This window comes from Lagopus leucura, unplaced genomic scaffold (genome assembly GCF_019238085.1).
Source record: "Lagopus leucura isolate 7727_CA_CO unplaced genomic scaffold, USGS_WTPT01 Super-Scaffold_73, whole genome shotgun sequence".
NCBI lineage: Eukaryota > Metazoa > Chordata > Aves > Galliformes > Phasianidae > Lagopus > Lagopus leucura.
This window is the reverse complement of record NW_024962252.1, coordinates 78731302-78751184: the sequence shown is the minus strand read 5'-3', so window position 1 is coordinate 78751184 and position 19883 is coordinate 78731302. Positions and strand designations below refer to the sequence as shown.

At 38.6% G+C, this 19883-nt stretch overlaps 1 long non-coding RNA gene across 1 annotated transcript in view; it reads right to left on the bottom strand.

Moving 5' to 3' along the window:
• LOC122191870 overlaps positions 1-10350 on the bottom strand; it is a 59764-nt gene extending 49414 nt beyond the window's left edge. Inside the window, exon 1 of the long non-coding RNA XR_006182479.1 lies at positions 10252-10350. This is a non-coding gene — a long non-coding RNA (uncharacterized LOC122191870). The remainder of the gene's footprint in view (positions 1-10251) is intronic.
• Between the last annotated feature and the right edge of the window lie 9533 nt (positions 10351-19883).

Below are 19883 nucleotides of genomic sequence, written 5' to 3'. Positions count from 1 at the left end.
CATTTGTAGAATAAGACTTTTTGCAAGCTGTAAGTATCTCTACACAATTAATATCAAAACGAACAGCACTTGCTAAATAAATCTGCACTAATCTAATCTAACAGCACCTAAACACACTGTGTTTCCTATTGTTATACCCCTAGGAAAGATTTTCCTAGCCCTCCCCCGGCCCCTTTAACTTCCTGTACTTCCTGCATCTCAAAGGCACGCAAATGCATGCTTAACAGTTTCCCCCCTTCTTTGACACACACTTTTTTTTTTTTCTTTTTTTAAACAGGCTAGAAACAAACACACATGTATTTATTTACACTGTGATAGTCTCCAAAGGCACCATTCAGCCCTGTGGTTAAAGCAAACAACCAATGAGAAACGTAAGTCCAGAGTTCAAGCGGCAGCAATCAATGCGCTGAGTTCATATGCCGGCAAACGCCAGCATGTGGGTACCCACAAAACAGAGCACTGCAAGGTATAATTGCTTCCTCCATTAAATTGCATGGTATTTGATGTATGGAAATGTATTTCCTCTTGCATAGGATTTCTACCCCTTACATTGTCACAAAAACTGGTTTCTGTTACCTTGGTCACTGCACGTGAGTTACCATGATGACTAGGCACAACCCTTATATCCACTCCGTCAAATTACATGGGCAGGTCAAACATTATTAGAACAAAGATGGAAAATTCACAGCCAAATGTGAGTATGGTTTCTTGACTTGGATAAGATTTAATTAAAAAAAAAAAAAAAAAAAAAAAAGCATCATTTTCAAAGAAAAAGGCAAACATTTTCAAACAAAAGGACCGCTTAATCTGTATTTGGACATTCTAATTAAAGCCCAGTCCTTTGTTAGGAATCTATATACTGTTTAAATCATAGCCTTGGTAACGTAGCCTTGAAGTGTTCTGCTAGCTAGCTTCCAGCAGCAGAGCACAACCCATAGTTCCACCAGGACTTGCCCACCACAGCAAGCTATGAGGCTGTCACTGTTGGCTGAGACACACCTGGGTCCCCTTGCAAAAGAATCCCTCTGTGAAAGCACAGAAAAGAGTTCATTGTTTGCCAATCATGCCAGCACTGGCTCCAACAAATCTTATTGCAATAATCAGCATACTCTGCCTACTTCACTGATGAAGTGGATCGCTACACTGGTCTGAATAATAACTATTGAGTTGCTTTTTCTTCTTGCTTGTCTGATACCATTTTTAAAAATGCATCTCTACTGGATAAAAAAAAATGTCAAGCAGCAAGGCTGGCTCCAGCACAAGCAAGAGAACTGCCCCTCCTCAACTCTACACCATCATGCTTGGTTGTAAAAGGCAATGGTCGAGACAGCTACTGCTGTCTATTAAGGATTAGTTTTTCCATGTGGTCTACCTAGTGGGAGTCTTTTAAGAGAACAAATCCAAGGTTCAGGTGAGGATACCAAACTGTGGTATTAGGCATAGGTCACTGAGGTGCTCCCTTCACACTCAGAAGAAGTGTGCCTTTCAAAGCCTTTGCTTTGAAACATAGAAAATGTTTCCAGAAGGTAGAAATCTTATAGATGAAAATAGATTGCCCTTGAATTTTGAGGCCAGGAGATGTCTACCAGATGAGTAGGAAAAGACCTCTTCCCTCCCGTAATCAATCAGAACAGGCATTCCAAGAAAAGAACCTCCAAATGTGTTCTCCTAGACATGGTATAAATATCCAAGCATGTTTAGGCTAAACCATTACCATACAGCTGGTAGAACCACCCGGCTCTTGCAAACAATTTACTATGTGGCCTTAAACAAATCACGTGTGATCAGCACTAGAGGAAAAAAAGTTTTCTGCTCCTTTTCTTTTCACATATAAAGGCATTATATGAAAAGATGCTGAACAATTGGCTTTTAGCCAGGGGAAAGGGGGGGGTGGAGAGTTTACATACTTCCATTTATAGGGAATCATCATCTTCCTAGTTTTGAAAAGAGGTTTTTCAATGAAATCACTAAAAGGTCACTGCAATAAGTAAGAAAGTGAAATTTTCAGATGTATCTAGTAACAGGTATGAGGGCATTACAGCAAAATAACAAAAATACATAAGAAAGCATTTCGGAAAAAAAAAAGCATTCATTACATAAAATAAGGCATATTCATAGCTCAGAAAAAAAGAACAACCATCTAAGGGCTAGACACAAAACATAAAGCTCCTCTCTATCCTTTGAAGGTCACCCTTATTCTTGGCGAGGTTCTCCCTCTACAGAAGGCACAAAAAAAAAAAACCAAAACCACATCACATACATCTGCTAATTTCCTCTACAGAATTAATTCTTCCTTAAGATTTTTTCAATTTTCCTCCCACCTATCAAATAGCTATTGACACTTTCAGAGAGATCATTACCTTGTCTAAGTAAAAGATGACTGTCGATCAGCTCACCCCACAATTCCTAAAAGCAAACTAGCATCAAGCATGGATCAAAAAACAAACAAAGCAAGGTGAAACACAAGGTACAGCTGGATGATAAAGTGAAACTGGATTTTGTGAGACCCCTTTCCACCACACCTCAGGGCTGCGCCCCCAAGTACTGAGCTCATGCCTTACAAATCCTTGCACAAAGCACAGTCGGCAAGTAATTTGGAGTCAACCATTTCACACTCACAAGGCAGGGATTCAAAGCCAAATCCCCAGCCCCCTCCTACTTTCCAACACTGAAACAATTTAAAGCAGATCTAACACCTATGTAGTACTGATTTGGTTATCTTCAAAATCCCCATTGTTGTGTTTAAAGAGCATATCGTCCTAGAATAGCCTTCATTTGATAAACAACTCCTTCTGCATGTCAGCCAAACAACAGTTTTGGTCTTTATCACAAGAGGACCAGCAGCAGAAGCAGTGTTTGGTGAAGTGGGGGAGGTGGGGGTTTCAGCTGAAAATAGAGTTCATTGTCAGCTGGACTTGGGGCTCAGGTTTTTAAATAGGTTTTGGAATGTGGATATGAAATAGTTAAAAGAACCTCACCTCCAGCCCTTAAAGAAGAAACGCCTATTCATGCTTTTAAGAGCATAAGAGTATCACAGGTACTGGAGCTGTTTGTGTGTTGTACACAAAAGTTACTTGTATGGGAAGGTCAAAATGTACAGGCACCAGAGTACCAACTCCTTAGAAAATGAAAATTTTCTTAAAAAGAAATAGAGAATTCCAAGAAAAGTGTTTTTAAAAAACTTTTTCAAAAAAAGATGCATTTAACCTTCATCTTAGAAAAAAAAACATTACACAGTGTTAAAAAGTTGTCCAGGCTAGAGATTTCTGCACCTTTTACACAGTCCATAGGAAATGAGTGGAAGTGCTACGATTAGTATTTCTCACATTCCAGATGTGCACTTGGTGGAATGTCACCATTTCTGAAGAATTTACTTCTTGAAAAATATTAATTCTTTTAAAAATATATATTTTTTTCACATGATTCTATAATGATAATGCATAGTACAATTGTGTATTTTGCCTCAGAAACTCCCTCAGCATGGCTGAAAACGGTTTTACTTCTTCAGACCAGTGGGTATGAGTGTGATACACACACCCAGAAAACTGTCACAAGGTGATGTTATTTTGTGCAATCCTCGAAAGCAAGCAACCCCAAGAAAGTTATCTATATTTCTCAGAAGCAGACATACGCTCAAAAAGGCTGACAAAAGGCTGACACGTGGGACTTTAAAAGTGACCTAAACAATGTGAACATCTCCAGCTATCGGCTGCCAGGCCTAACTGCCAGCACCCCCACTGTGGGGGCGATGCCGGCTCACATGAGCAGACTAACCATGGATAAAACGCCTGAGTTTGGAAAACACAAGCAGTTGGTGCTGCCTGGTTTCTAATTTTTCCACAGATAGAGCATCTGGGCAGTGTTAACTGTCGCATTCTGTAAACACTGGCTGGATCGTATGCCAGTGACAAAGTGGCAGTGGAAGGCTGTTTTCCTCTGTTTTGGTGGTAATCAGATGGAGCAGCCAAATGTTGTGCCTGTGGAAGCAAGCTCCGGAAGTAGTTAAAAAAGTGTTCACAGCACAGTCTGCAACAGATAAGGAGACAAGATGCTCTTCAAAAGCCAGAAGCATCCACCTAAGCAACACCAAGAGCCGCAGATACCTCAAATGCAACTTCAGCCAGGAAACAAGGCTGCCATTCAGGAAGATTTCCAGTGTTGGAGGCTAGTGACACAGGGCAAAGTCTCGATCCATTAACATCAGCAGCAAAGCTTCCCACTGGTCAGAAGTGATGGCATCTCCACAAACATCCTACACATTGTGCCATCAAATTTTTAGGTCTTGCCATTAGTATTTATGTAAAGCAAGGAGACTACTCACACAGTTAAATTCTCAAATGAGATGGGAAATACTTTGATGTAATTGTTAGACCAGATAATAGTCTCCTTCTGAAATAAGTGACCTGTAAATAAAGCATAGAGTTGTTTCCTATATAAAGAAATAAATGTTTTCCATCTTTTAAAGTTAGCTTGACCTGAAAGGAGCTTGGAGCAAAAAGGAGAAAAACAATGGATTTATTTTAAGGAAAAATAGTGACTTTATCTAGTAAAGGAATTATTTAAATTTAAAGACTTGGAGCAACATTTCCAGAAAAAAAACAAGCAGTTCACATCTTCATTCCACCATGCCACAGACAGATAAACGTCATATATGTAGTAAGTATATACAGATATGTCCCTGAGAAAAATTGTTAAGGAATTAAACAAAAAATGAAAAACAGCCATAAACTAAAGGTGGGAAGGAACTGAGGCCAACTATGGACCTACGGCTCTGAGAGCACGCTTTCAATATTCACAATACAAGTTCAGGATCAACAAGATAGCTGTGAAGGCAAACAGTAACACAGAACAACTCCTTTAAGGAAATCAAATCATACTTCATAAGTTTGGAGGCCAACGGACAGCAGAGAGAGGTTACAGCAAAAACAGAGACCCCTTCTCTAAATGCAGCTTCTACAACATACATGTCTTTCTCCTGCTTTATTTTTCTATTTCACTAACTGTCAAACGTTTATGAAAAGAAAGCAGAGATGAGATTGCATCTGGCTTATCTATGGCGCCATTTGTTACTATAGGGAGACTACTTGGAAAAGGTGATGAGTGGTAAGTTGGTGAATGATATTAATAGAGAAACAATAGACAAATTTCTCTCAGTGCTATGGTTAACTCTTCAGAGCTCGCCTCTTGATCTTTCCCTTTTCTTTGTGAGTCCTAAGCAGAGGATAGTGATTAATGACATCTCCCTGAACAAGCAGCTAATTGTTTTCCCTCCAGAACATTAGCATTTTTCTCCATTTCATTTCCATAAGTACTGTGTACTTATTTCTTCCCAATTCAGGTCCTTGGATACAACAGATCAGTCTCTCAGACTTCAATGAAAAGGATGATTCGTACCTTCAGCACAAGTCAAACAACATCTAATGATGCTTTTTTTTTTTTTCCCCTGAAAGTATAGGTGGAGAATGCAGAAATTTAAGGGAAAGATTCCACCACTGATACCACCAAGAAGAAAGCTGAAGCATGCAAACCACTAAGTACTTATTGTAAAGATATATCTCTGTTGAATGAAAAGAGCATCCTTTCAAGAGCCTAAATAAACTAAAAAAAAGACAAAAATGATTTGCAGTTTCCCAAAGAACACATCTATTTCAATATTCATTTGATTTCAATATTACTTTATTCTTTATTATTATTATTATTCAATATTTATTACTTTCAAAAGTTTCAGTCACAATAGGTCTTGCATCTTGCCAGTGAAAAAGATATTGAACAAGGATGTCAGCTGATAATTGATGTTAATGCCAACCATCCCCAGACTTGCACAGTTGCTTAAGTTTACAGCTAGGACTTCCCTCATTTTCAGCTCTTTTTAAGACTTTGACAAAGTACTGAAATCCTGTGAGACCATTTTAGAGCACTTTACAGTGACATATGACACTTCATGCTTTCAAACAGGACCAGATCCACCTTCGATGATGTCTTTTGATAGAAAGCAGTTGTGTCACAAATTGTTGCTTTTTCCTTGCTGAGTACTAGATCTTGGTTCCACATTTTGTTTTATTACATGCAAGATTACAAGCGTGCTCATATTTCAATTCAGACTAAAAACAGACTAAAACAAAAAACAAAAACCATCCTCACCCATATAAAAAAAAGCACCAGTCATCCTTTGAAATCAATTTCCTGCATTCAGATCACTCTAGTTTGACACCTATTTTTTTTTTTCTCATTTTTTCATTTCTGAACAGGATGTAGAAACTCAGATACATTCCATTAAGTAGATTTCTGTAGTAGCCTGCATCACCAATTAATGCCATCCCACTCACTTTTAGTGGAAGAAGTACTTGTTCTCTTCTTCACCGAAAAGCCCTTTCCAAGTAGCAGAAGAATCCAAGAACAAAACCAGTTTTGAGCAACAGTGTCATTCTGCAACTTTCGGAACATCAGGATCGAAAGGTAATATAGAACAGACAGCACTGAGAGCAGTGACATGAAACTTTTCACCCCCTGTTCTTTGGGTTTTTCCTCCATTTTCAGTGTTAGAGGCATAAAAAGGAGATAAGTCACTCCAGTAACTTTAGAGACAACTTGTGATACACACACCTATGGAACTTGTTCAATTAGCATCTGCCTTCCTATTGCCCTCAGTTCCTCTGAAACAGAAATCACATGCACAACTTTCCTTGTCAATGCCTCAGACCAGATTATTGCTCCTTATGGGCTTTTAAGGTGAGATGCATAAATAATAGTTCACTGATACTGCCTAATTACTCCCTTTGTTGTCAATCACATTCCGGAGACATTTGCATTTTATCTTCACCATAGTAAACATATGCAACTGAGTGGCTTAGTTTTGTGTCTGTTCAAAATTAAGAGAACAGAATTTTGAGATGTTCTGCTTGATATTCTCAAAACCTGCTCTTGGCACTGCCGTTCAGTTCAAAACAAAATATTTAAAGAGCATACACAGAGTATAAAATCTTGCCCTCTAAAGTTATGTCCAAGGACTTTTCTTTCTTTCTTTTTTTAAGACATCTTAATTCTAATTTAATGCCTAATATTAAATTAATTGATTATTCCCTTGCATATAATATTAATTATTTTATATCAAAGTTTAATACATATTCTGGAATTTACGTTTTGAAACACGTCACTTGTAATTTATTAAATAATGCCTTTCCTTTAAAGAGAGGTGACCTCCTGAAAGGAAAGATGTGTCACAAGTCATAGTCAATTACATTTTAGTGTAACAGAAACACAGTCTACAAACAGTGATAAGCCAGCAACAGAAAAACTGGAGTAGAAAAGCTTCATAACCAGTCCCAAATGTCTAAGTTCCACACACTTGAAGCAGGAACTCACTCTCATGCCTTATTATCTTTCTTGGAGTTAGTCTTGCAAGCAGAGTTAGAGGCCTAAAATCCCAAACGTTTAATCAAAAAGCCACCTCAGGTTTGGAATAAATTTCACTGTGGTATACAGCTGTGAGGGAAGGAAAAAAATCTGAACTGCCACTCTTCAGACCTACTGTCGTCAGAAGGAACAGAGGGTTCTGAACACCTCGTAAGCCTGAGCCCTGCAGTTTAATATAATTACAATAGTAGCTTTACTCAGAAAACACACACAAAAAACCAACAACAATAACTGAATGTCTTCCTCATGTTTCCCTAGTGCATAAGTTCCCTGTTGCATGTTCTCTCCATTGCTTTGTCTAGGCCTCTAAAGCCATAGAAAGGCTGTTGCACCATTTCTCGGGGCATTTGTTCCCAAGTTTCAATGGGAAAGCAAATAAAAGGCAGAGAATTGGGGACTCAAACAGCAAAGGGCAATTCTTCCTCTTGTGAAACATCACAGCTTGAAATTATAATCAAATTGTCACACAAAAAGAAAAAAAAGCAAACCTATAAATCACAGTACATGCAAAAATGCTTGATATTCCTAATGAACTTCTGATATCCCAATGAATTCATGAGGCAGTTTTAAGTCACTAAGACACTATGACACTTTGCCCACAGAACCAAGGAGGCTGTATGAACAATGTGGGAAAGAAGGATCAAGCATTAAGCCCGTCAACTTACAGGTGCAAGCTTGGTGCCTTCAGCTTTGTCAGCATCTCCTGCTAAACACACTGGGGTCTTGTCTTCACTGCCACAGCCTTGCTACTTTCTTGCAACCCTGGCTAACACCTGAGTGACTTCTGATTCTAGAAGTAAAAGAATGTAACATTCTCAACCTGCTGGAACTAGCTAACATACCAGATGCTCAAATCATTCTTTTGCACCAAGAGATTCTTCTATTTGTCCTGGCAACAACGTGAGACTACAAAACCATCTGCTTTTCTTTCATGAGCATAAGTCTTCCCATAAGTCATCAAATCTGCTATTTCCCCAACAGATCCTAACATCTGGCATTTCCGGGCCTGATCAAATAGTGCAAACGGTCATTTACTGAACCCTGAAACAGAAAGACTAGCAGCGTTTATGCAATGTAGTGCCAATGGTCATTATTACTTAAAGAGCCTTTCATTTGTTCCGAGCACTGTTGGCATGCAGCGCGACCGTGCTGTGCAACATGCTGGAGGGCAGCAGCTAACTGCGCTGCTGGGGAAAAAGGAGAATGTAGTGGCCCAGTACAAAACTCCAGCTCATCCAGAGAACGCTATATGCTCACGAGTGCTTACACAGAGCAGACAGACCTTGTCTGCTTTGGTGTTTCAAAGGGCTCGTCAGAAAGCTCGCAAGTAGCAGCAGCGTCTTCCCTACAACACACTTTAAAAGTCTTTAAACGTAAGCTGCCCTTGAGAGCTCAACATTGTGCTTTGCTTTCTCATTCATCCTTCCCGCTTTTATCAAGCAAGGATGACTAATGCGCTACTGTAATGCACTTTTCACAAGGGAAAAAAAAAAAAACTGGCCAACTGAGGCTTCTTCCACCTCAGTGCCATGGGTGTTTAACATCAAAAAAGAGCCCTCCGCCGGGCAATGGGCGAGTCATTACACCGCACTTTAAAGCAACAGGCATCATACATAAACCATGCTCTCATGCAAATTTGACCTACATAATGTTGAAACCTTCTAACGATTTCACAAGTAATTCCAGCAGTAAAACTGGTGTTGCTTTAGTACCACGGGAAGTACCGCACTGGCCTCAAAGAGCTTCTCGTGGCATGTTTCAGCGCTCTTGCTGCCCTTCCAGTTTCCTGCAGTTCGGCCAGCACATCTAAATCAGACTTCAGCCTCCTGGGAAGTAATGCAGCAATGCTTCAAGTCACCAAAATTATAACAAAAAAAAAAAAAAATCTAGACTAGAAATATGACTTCAAACATTTGACTTCAAACATTTGACTTAAGATTGTTTGGGATTTTACTCCTTAAAGCCTACAGAACTGTTGAAATATTCATCTTAGGCCCTAAATACATTCAATGGTTTTGAAAGAGGCAAAACCAAATGACACCTCCAGAATACAAGTAGTAATAAGAGATTGGTGTGTTGCTATGAGAACATTTCAAATGATTCCTTGAAAACTGGACTCGCAAGCACAATTATAAAACGCTGATGATGGCCAGAGTATTTTAGATATGTTCTTTTCCAACAATTTTCAGTGAATTTAAATGCTTTTTTGAATGATGCCTTGATTTCTTTAGAACAAAACCTGCCAATTTTACTTTGATAGAAAATTTATGAGGCCTTGCTGATATTAGCACTTAGTTAATTTAATCCATTTTCACTTTTTCTTTTAATTTTTTGAGTCATTTTCAGCCTAGAACTACAAAATATAAGGACATGAAAAGATATATTCTTAAGATGAGCATCTATCCCAAATCCATCCAGTCTTTTCTGCCAAGCATGTAGGTCAATAACATTTGTTGTAGCACAAGTCTTTAGTTCACATTTTACAGTTAAAGAACTATTTCATGCTTCTACCAAATGAATCCTTGTTTCCCCATTTCTTTTGCAGAAGGCCTACTGTTTCAAATTTTGCTCTAAAAATGAGCACATCTATGCAGAAAAGGACTCTACTTTTGACTGAAATTCATATGAGCCTCAGGTCACCTGCACAACAAGCTTATTAAAAGATCATTTTTGAATAGCAGTAATAGATATTAATGCACTGTCTGGCCACAGCAAATACAATCACTTTATTCATTTCTTCATGGAAAGCTTACATTTATTCATGCCTCATTAACCTAAAAATCCTTCTAGAATAGTTACTTTTTAAAGCACCAAGACAGTGAGTTAAAGTTTTCTTACCCTAATCAAAGCGATGAAATGCTTCTCTGAATCATTTCATTTTGCAGTTTATGCCTCCACCCTATAAGGATGCCTTATGAACATTCTTCCTTATAAGAAGAAAAAAAAAATGGAATAAAAATTTTTAATTGGATTGACTAGTCTCTTGGACACAAACCAGCCTTATCTGAAACTCAGAAATGCTACTACTATGTTACAAGATAAATGATTTAGAAGTGAAAAATCTTCAAAACATTTGGCAACTTGACATATTGCTCAGGAAACTACCCAGAAAATTGCCCTTGAAGTATCTTCTAAACTACAACAAAAGCTTAGACTCAATCCCAAGCACAATCATTTCATCCATACTAGGGACTTCCATATTCACACTTCTTCTGAAACAACAATTTCTGAAGCATCAAGAAACCAGCCACTCATCTGGTTCTAAATTTGATTGCAGTTCTCTGACATTTAAATAGTCACCTTAGCTAAAAGGATTATAAAGGTTTGAAAAAATTCTTACCATGCTGACTGAACAAACATTCAAATGCTCCCTCTTTTAGCCCACACCAGACTGAAAGTGAATGCCATTGCTGAGAGGGAAACAAAAATAAAACTGAAAAAAAAAAACCCTATACTTTTTTGCTTTATTTCACCATAGAATTTTATTGAAGATAATGAAATTATCCTTCTCATGAATGCTGACATAATTTGCAGTGTAAATAAACCTACTTTCAGAAGGTGAAAATTCACACAGCTGAGAAAAAAAGGAAATCATCCTACTTTTTCTCCTTCATGACTAACCTGCTATGCAGTTTTCCAATGCTCTTACTAACAATAGCAGACAGGAAGAATGCAGTTCAGCCTAGTTTATGTTCAGGAGCACTGATTTCCTATAATTAATCCTTGCATACAGCATCAAGCCAAAGGAGCAGCAGGGGAAACAATGGAAGTCTTCCATGTGCGTAATAATATTGTTTCTGTCCTCTGAAGATTGTGTCGTTAGACAATCTCAATATAAAGACAACTTCAGGAGATAAAGAAAACTAGTGATCTCTGTCTAGAGTAAGACTGAAATTACAGAACATTTGTGCCACATTTATCACCATGGAATGATTTCTCCCAATTTGTTCCTAGAGATAAATTAAGGCCAAAAAAAAAAAAAAAAAAAAAAAAAAAAAAAGTGGATCTGAAAGGTTTGTAGAAAGGAAATTCTCTAGGCTTTTCTTGAGTTGGTCTTGGCACTTGTAAGCATCTCTATCTCCATACAGGCTGCTGACAGAAAAAGAAGAAAGTTTTCATTTTCCCTGCAGATAATCCATATATTGTCTCGGTGCCATACATTTTTATTAGGACTATCATCATAAAACATGCATCTGAGATGAGAAAGAACAAAAGAGAGAGGACAGAACAGAGAAAAGATGTTCTTTGATTAAAATAGTGATTGAAATTAGGGAAATCAGGGTTAATCTCTGTATTTCATACATACCTCCCTGTACAACTGCAGATCCCGTGATCTACCCTTTTTTTCTTTTTAACATAATTGTCTTATATAACGAGCACATGAACTCCTAAACATTAACATAAGATTTTCAGTCAGATTTTGCTTGACACTAGATTTATATGGGGAGTGGGCTCATCGGTAATGCATAAAAGTAATAATAGTTGGCTAGAGAGGAAACATCAAGAAGAACAGAAAAGTATGTTTAACTCAATTGCTTTATGTACAGACATGCATCTAAAATAGTTCTCATGTTTTACACATGCAATCAAAACGTATTTTAGCAAACAAACAACAAAAAAAAAGGCATGCAAACCAACATATCTAACCAGTGTTAAATAATACGTTATGCATATGAACAAGAATATTGCCCCTCTAAAGCAACACATTTGTTCCTTTGCTGTATTTCTCATCCAAAGAAAGAATTCACTTTATGGAACAAGAGCACTAACAAAAACCAATAAATAGACTAGTGAGATGCAAGCCCAATGAAACTGCACAACTCATGCATAGGAGATTTAAGTGGTGATGACACACAGGCTGTACTACACCAAAGAGAATGGTCATAGCATACAATTAATGCATATACACAGTATTTGTTCCTTCTTCATATTCTTGGGCCTTGAACCTAACCACTTTGATGTTTATTACTTTACCGTTTTACTAGTTATAAAATTAACTAATCTGTCCGCAACAGTTAGCATCTGTTATTTTAAGCAATCTTTGTGAGAAGCATGGAACATAAAATTTAAACTGCATGGTTGAAGTATAATGACAATTGCATGTAAATAAGCACAGAGACTCACCCGTGTAACAAAACACAACGTCCTGACCAAAGAATGTCAGGAGGCCATTTTGTCCTTGCTTACAGCACATAACAACTGGAGATTATTGGGATTCCTCCCAGCTTCATAATTATCCAGCATAATGTCTTAGGGGAACGCATTTGAAGAAGAGAGATCTTGATGGAGAGATAGGCACGTGTGAGTTGACTAATGGTAAATGACCAATATACGGTTGATATACTCCAGACTCTATAGCCTTTTGAAGTTGTTTGTAAGAATGAAGGCATCTACTTGTGTGTTTAAAATTGCAATAAACCCCCTAATTTAGAGTTGCTTCTTTCAACATTTCTAAATGCAGGAGGCTAAAAGCTTCAAAGTAACCAGCTTCTCTCACAGAGATCCAAGGTTAAGCAAATAAAGTTCCTGAAGTCTCAGTAGCTACTATCAGCAATTAAAAAAAAAAAAAAAAAAAACCAAACAACAACAAAACAAAAAAACAACAGCCGTATAATGATAGATACAGCCACATAAAAGCAACCAGACTGAAGAAAACTGGGACAGCTTATCAAACTGAAGGGAGTAAAGAAATACCTGTTCAACATCAATTCTGATTCAGAATCTTTATCCACTTCTTTACTTTTGTTTCCTTTTAGCCTAAGAAAGGCACAAATAATTGGTGTGTAACTGGTGTACAACAAGTTCTAGTTATGACATTAGAAGTGATTTAATTTCTGAGGTGTAGAAAACTTAAAAACTTGTTTAAATGATGCAAAAATTAAGACAACTATAGTATTACACTACCATCACCAATAGCACTTTATTTTCTAAGGACATTCTCAAAACCTGCTATAAACACCAATGCATGAGCCAGCGAGGCAGCCAAATGTTATAACTTCTCTTTATAGGTCAATTTGGTGATGAAGAATGAAGAACTAAGACAAGAAAGAAAAAAAAAAAAAACACCTACTCAGGTCTCCTTAATCCCAAAGCCTCAGCTATCCTTCCCCAGTAATGGAGATCTCAAGCTAAGAACAAAAGGAAAAGTTTTGCGATGTACCCATAATAGGCTCTGCTGAGGAAAGCAGCTGAAGCAGAATGGGAAAACTGCCCAGGAGATAGCAGTGTAAACAGAGGTAAGAAGGCTCCTGCCTTATCTGAGGGAGAGGAAGAACTGCACAATATTTCAGAGTCTCAACTCTGCCAACAGGCTCAGGCCGGACAGCTCATCAGATCTGGTCCACTTCTACATGAACATTGCCAAAAATGCTGTAGGAAAGGACACAACGGTTGCACTGCTCATCTGGGTGAGCATAGGCAGTGACTGCCTCGAGTGACCCCAATACTGCCAGGGAAGAAAAAGAGAAAAATAGCACAAAACTTGACTCATCTTTCTTGTGTAGACATACCTCGTGTGCAAAGCAGGGCTTCAGCAAAGTGGGGCTCAAATTTAGGCTTAATCTCAATGGATTTTTGAGACCCATTCCATAGGTATTTTATTCTTTCAAGTTATTATTTAAAGATCATAAAATGGCATCTGTATTTAATTCAGTATTGCAGGTGTTTCCTGTGGGGACTTGCAAGCAGATGACTATACAGTGGGGATTTCTGGATTTTCTAGTTGCCCAGGTAATTGTGAAAAGTGACTGAAACATGAAAATTAAATTACATGATCCAGCTACAAAATGCGTTGTTCTGTAAATTTCTAGAGATTTATCCCTTTCAGGAGCTGGCAGAATTCAGCATTTCAGGATGATGGCATATGCTTTCTTCCCCACTGCTCTAAGAGTTAATCATTAGACAATTACCAGTAATGGTCAAAATACTGAGAACAGAGGGAGCATTTTCCGTCAAAAGTCTGGGAAAATGACAAATGAATGGCAAAGTCCAAACTACATCAGCACAGGGAGATGAAAAACTCTAGTCCATTCCCACTGAGATAGCCTCAAAACATACAAAGCAGTTCCTAATTTGTTTGAGAATGCACTTCAGGTTTCATTTTAATAGTCACTAAGTACATGCAAACAGACATACCATAATTAAGGTGATCAATCTGCAAAAAAGAAAGCACATAAAAAGAACAAGAAGGCACATAAAAAGAACATATACACTTAAAAGAGTTAAGTAATCATAATAATAATTATTAATTGCATTATAATTAATAATTATAAGGTCATAGATGCCTGGCTGTTCTTTCGCAAGCAGCTTAAAATCATTTCCAGGTACTTCTTTTAGTTATGCAACAGAAAGGTATTCCTGAAACAGCTTTTGAGCAGCAAATCCCATTTCAGTTAAAAAAAAAAAAGTATACTTTTTTTCCACAGAATAGCAAACCCCAACTGGAGCATTTAACTATCTCACAGTAAGATGCATTATGACTGAACCTTGACAGACCTGGAGATGAGGAAACATTCTGTAATGAAGATTTTAATTATTTAGGTTTTCGTTATGATTAAATTGGAAGCTAAATTAATGTTGTACATGCATGTAAATAAGTAATGTTCTATGCTAAATAATTATAGGCAAGTATGTATAACGGGTTTTCTGGGTCAAAAAACTTTTTTTTCCCACCAGTTCTATTCTCAGACACTCTCGGAGGCAGGCACTGCAACTGCTAACTTAGAGAAGGGTAAAGTAAGCACCAGGTTTACAAACTTGCCCAAAAGTCACTTGGAGGCAATGGCAGCATGGAGAGCAAAGCCTGACTCCGGCTCTCCAGTCTGTTTTGCTGCCAGTGGGCAAGAACTCACAACAAGGTCTGCTGCAGAGTATCAGAGGTGGTACATTTGTGTCATGCTGACCCAGCAGCATGCAGAGCCACTTGTATGTGCAGGGCAGTTGAGCAAACACCGCTGTTTAACCCCCAATGGCTGGAGGACACGGGGTTGTGCAGGGGCAGCATGAGAGGGGAACTGGCTCTCACAGATACTACCCTGAAATGGATTTTATAAGATGAATGCCAGGATAAGATGAACACAAGTACCCTATGTTGCATATTCGTCCAAATTAAAGACTGCAATGCCAGGAAGTTCTCCATCTATCTGTCTAAATGAATAAACAGATGATTTTGAAATAAAATAACTATGCTATCACAGGCCTAAAGTCTTTTCTCCATCTCACGCATTATAAAAACAAACAGGAAAATAACATTTTTACATATTCATCTGCAGTTCCAGCTTTTTCTCTCATGAAGTCATACAAGCATATAATACACTTACATCACTGCCAAAATTCAAGACCTATAAATAAGGCTACAACTTTTTGGTTCGAATTGAAATATGGGATTCTATTGAAAAGACAGGGAGGAAAATGTAAAAAAAAATAAACCATGTCCCTTCTATACAGGCATTGTAGTATGGTTAGACAGTAACCAAATGATGTCAAAAAAGGAAAAAAGAAAATAACCAGAGAATTATGATTTTGGGATGAGGATATAAACAGCAGGAACAGACGAGCAGTTAAAAATAAAAAGCCTATTATATTCAAATGAAACAAAGAACGAAAAAAGAAAATAACAGACTATAAAAACGTATCTGTCAGCAAGGCTGTTTGGGGACTGAACGTTTTCCCTGTGAGGTTCTCAGGAAGTACCAGGCACCCTCCAGGTTTAAAGCTTTCATCCCTGGGCTCCCAGCTATATTGGTTTCCTGTATAAAAGGAATTGAGACGAGAAGAAAACATTTGACCAACTGCCCCGGCAATCATACAGTGTTTTATACTTTGTGGAGCCTGGCCTAACACAACAAAACTGAGTATTGTTACAGAGGACTCAAAGAGTCCAACCAATTACATCCCTTCATGGGTTCAGCTACACTCGCCTTTGATCACCAGCTCTAACTACCAGCAGTAAAACAAACACAAATCTGCAGACAGCATCAATAAACCTTGCAGTGGGAGGGAACAGAGATACTCTGTGCCATGTTGTTTTTTTTTTTTTTTTTCTCCAAAATCCCCAGCAAAAATATCTACAGGCTGTCCTCCACAACTCACAGGCAGATTCAAAGCCAGAGATGAGTGCCTTTTCTCACTTTTAAAAGCCAGCCAGATGGCATAAAGCAGAATATTTAGTATGCATATTTAGAAAAGTCTCTAACCCAGGCAAAATCCAGTATGCTAATTACCAGGAATTCCTCTGTGCCCTTATTAAACTCTGGGTTTACACATACATACATATGTAATACATATGTCCATCCATGACACAATAGGTGGTAGAAACATTTCCCTTTTTACTTTGTTGTTTGCTTACTGTGTCCATTCCCCCCTGAGGAACTTCCTGCTAAACACAGCCTGAAAATGGCTTCTATCTGTGCTAATACCACCATAATCCCACAGTGCAGTACTTAGGCAGTGAAGTGGTTTGGGGTGACTGCATGTTGAACACTGCTCACCTCACAGTGTAACACGGGCTTTGTGTTCCCACAAGGCAGAAGTTCAACAAAGCAGACCTCCCATACCCAAGCAGCCTTTTCAAGCTTCGAGGCAGCACTTCAGCATAAAACCACAGTGGTTTTCATCATTCAGAACAGACAGGTTGAAAGCAGAGATCTGAACAGAAGATTAGGAAAGGCAGTCTGGTCCAGCAGCTAAGCCACCAGCCTAGGACACACAGATCCCATCTCTGCCTGCAACACAAGTCTGCATCCAGGCACAAAATCACAACAGCCTCAAGCTTTAGAAATATACAAAGCCTGTATGACCTTGAGACCATCTAGATTCAGGCATCAAACTACCTCTGAGGGTCTGAGGCTTGTTTACTTTGTGCTGCAATCACTGTCTACATAATAAGAGATAACATTTCCCTATCTCACAGAGAGCACCGAATGCCCAGTATGACCAGGACACCCTGCACACTAAGCTAGGTGCTACTTTGCTTTGGAAAGGCAAGAAAGCAGAACTGAGGCTTCACATCAACCTCATAACTAGCCTGAGAGGGAAATGGTCTGAGTAAAAGCAGGGGACTGCAACCTCACAGACAGGCGAAAGATGAACTAAAATCCTATCTCTTATCCTTATATTTTTGGGCAGATATTTCTTAATAACCAGTGGGTGCTAACTGAGCTCTGTGCCCACTGTTTGCTTTGTCTGGCACATGATTCAATCCCTGCCACAGTGTAAAGCACTCGATTCATTTAGCTGACTCTCCCCAACTGGCAGAGCCAGTCCTCCCTCCCTCTCATCCAGCTCTGCTGCTTTACACACCTCACAGGGCATTTTGCTTGGGAGAAGTACTGCTCCCATGGCTGACTGGCAGAATTCCTGTCTCTCATGTGTAAATACAGGCAAGACAATGATTTTTTTTTCTTTTAACCACAACAACCAGAAAATAAGGATTTATTTTAAAATTTCCATGATCTCTTCATGTAAAGGTTTGCATGCTATTATTTAAATAAGTCTCTAGCAGCCATGCCAATTCAAAACGTAGGATGGGAGAATATGGAGGAACATACCTTGCATGGCAATGGGAGGTAATTCTGAGTTGGGTTTAGCTTTCATCTGACTATAAACTTGGCATGTTATCACCTATCTTCCCACTGCCCCTGCTCCCCTTGCACAAAGAATCACAAAATCGCTGAGGTTGGAAAATACCTCTAAATATCTCTCAGATTATCTAGTCCAACTGTCCACCTACCACCAATATTGCCAAACTGCTAAACTATGTACCTCACTGCCACATCTTTCTTAAACACCTCCAGGGACAGTGACTCCACCACACCTCCCTAGGCAGCCTGTTTCAATGACCAACCACTCTTTGGAGTTTTTCCTAATATCCAACCTGAACTTCCCCTAGCACAACTTGGGGCCCTTTTCTCTCATTCTACCGCTATGATCCAGGTGGCAAATTACCCAGATCATCTTTTATCTCATCATTTGGTTTAGCTATTCAGAAGATAATGTGGGAAGTGACAAATTTATTTTACTGGGAGGATCTATGGCCCCTTGCACAAGAACATAGTGAGCAAACACCTAGACCATTACTATTAAAACACAGCCAAGGCCTTTTTCACTTCAGTAGTGCTGCTTACATCTGAATGAAAAAGTAAAGCATGCCAAACAGATAGCAAAAGCCAAAATACATGGGTGATAGCCAAGAAGGCAGCTCAAGCTTCCTAATTTACAATCTGTTAAATTCACGTCTTTATACCATTTAAAAGATTCTACATAACTGTGGGAATACAAGAAAAACTGTTCAGAGCTGTAGCTGTGGAGCAAGATAAACAGCATGTAACTTCTAAGCATACCTCCATGAGAAAAGAAGAAACAAAGCAATAAGGAGAAAAATAAATAAACCACAGAATGAAGATGGAGTAGAAATGAAAACTAAAGCCTTATGCAGAAATTGGGTAGGTCACACAGTATCCAAAGCAAGTAAATATATACCTAAATAATTACATCCCTAAAATAAATTGGAAATGCAGTAGTGCATGAGTGAGACACCAGATGAAATTGCATCTAACGTGCTGATTCATGCTAACGCAGAAAATCTGTTTGTTACTATACCGGTTGATGTCAGGCTGCATTTTATTCAAACCAATAAAATCTTTTGTGTGGTCTCTTGACCTCACTAATTACTTAATTTACATTTTAGACAATAATGCCGCTTAGTAATGTAAAAAGGAAGTGTTCCCACCCCGGAGTGTTATCCCTGCATCTCCTCTGAAGAAACTTTAGACTGGAGAATGCTGCAAGTGAATAGGAGTTCACAACGAACCAGCTCCTAATCATCACTCTTAATTGGTTGACCTTTGGAGTATTTAAGGTTTTACATATCAATCGTAACCAGCTTGCCCAGAGAAGGCAAAATCTCCAGTTATTCTGGATTTACATGATCCTACGGAGAAGCAAGTCTGTCCCAAGCAGGCTTGGGGGAACCAGGATGCAATCCAAAAATATGCAGACACTTTTCATTTAAAACTCTTGCATTTAAAACCCCGAAGTCACCTCCACGGGTGTGGTGGTCAAATGCCAGTACAGTACTTAAAGGAACAGAGGCTGGGACCACTGCGCAGCATTATAATCTCGCATCTTCAGCAAAACCTTACTGTACTAAACCTTACTGTACTACAGACAGAAACTGCATAGCCTGGAAAAAAAACATGATGTCCTTAAAGCCATTCTATCTTTCTTATACCAGAGTAAGCTTCAGAAGAAGCTGCTTCCATCTACTTTCTAATATCATCTTATCTATACATAGTATCTCTCACCTGCAGAGCCTATAATCCTTTCCAAAATCTATGCTGGCATTACTAGTGTGGCACAAATGAAGAATTAAATACGCAGAGATGGAGTTGAAACCAGTAGCCTGGTTTTTCAATTCCCTGTTTTCCTTCCAGTCACTATAAAGTGTTGTGCTGAGATAGTACATATAATAG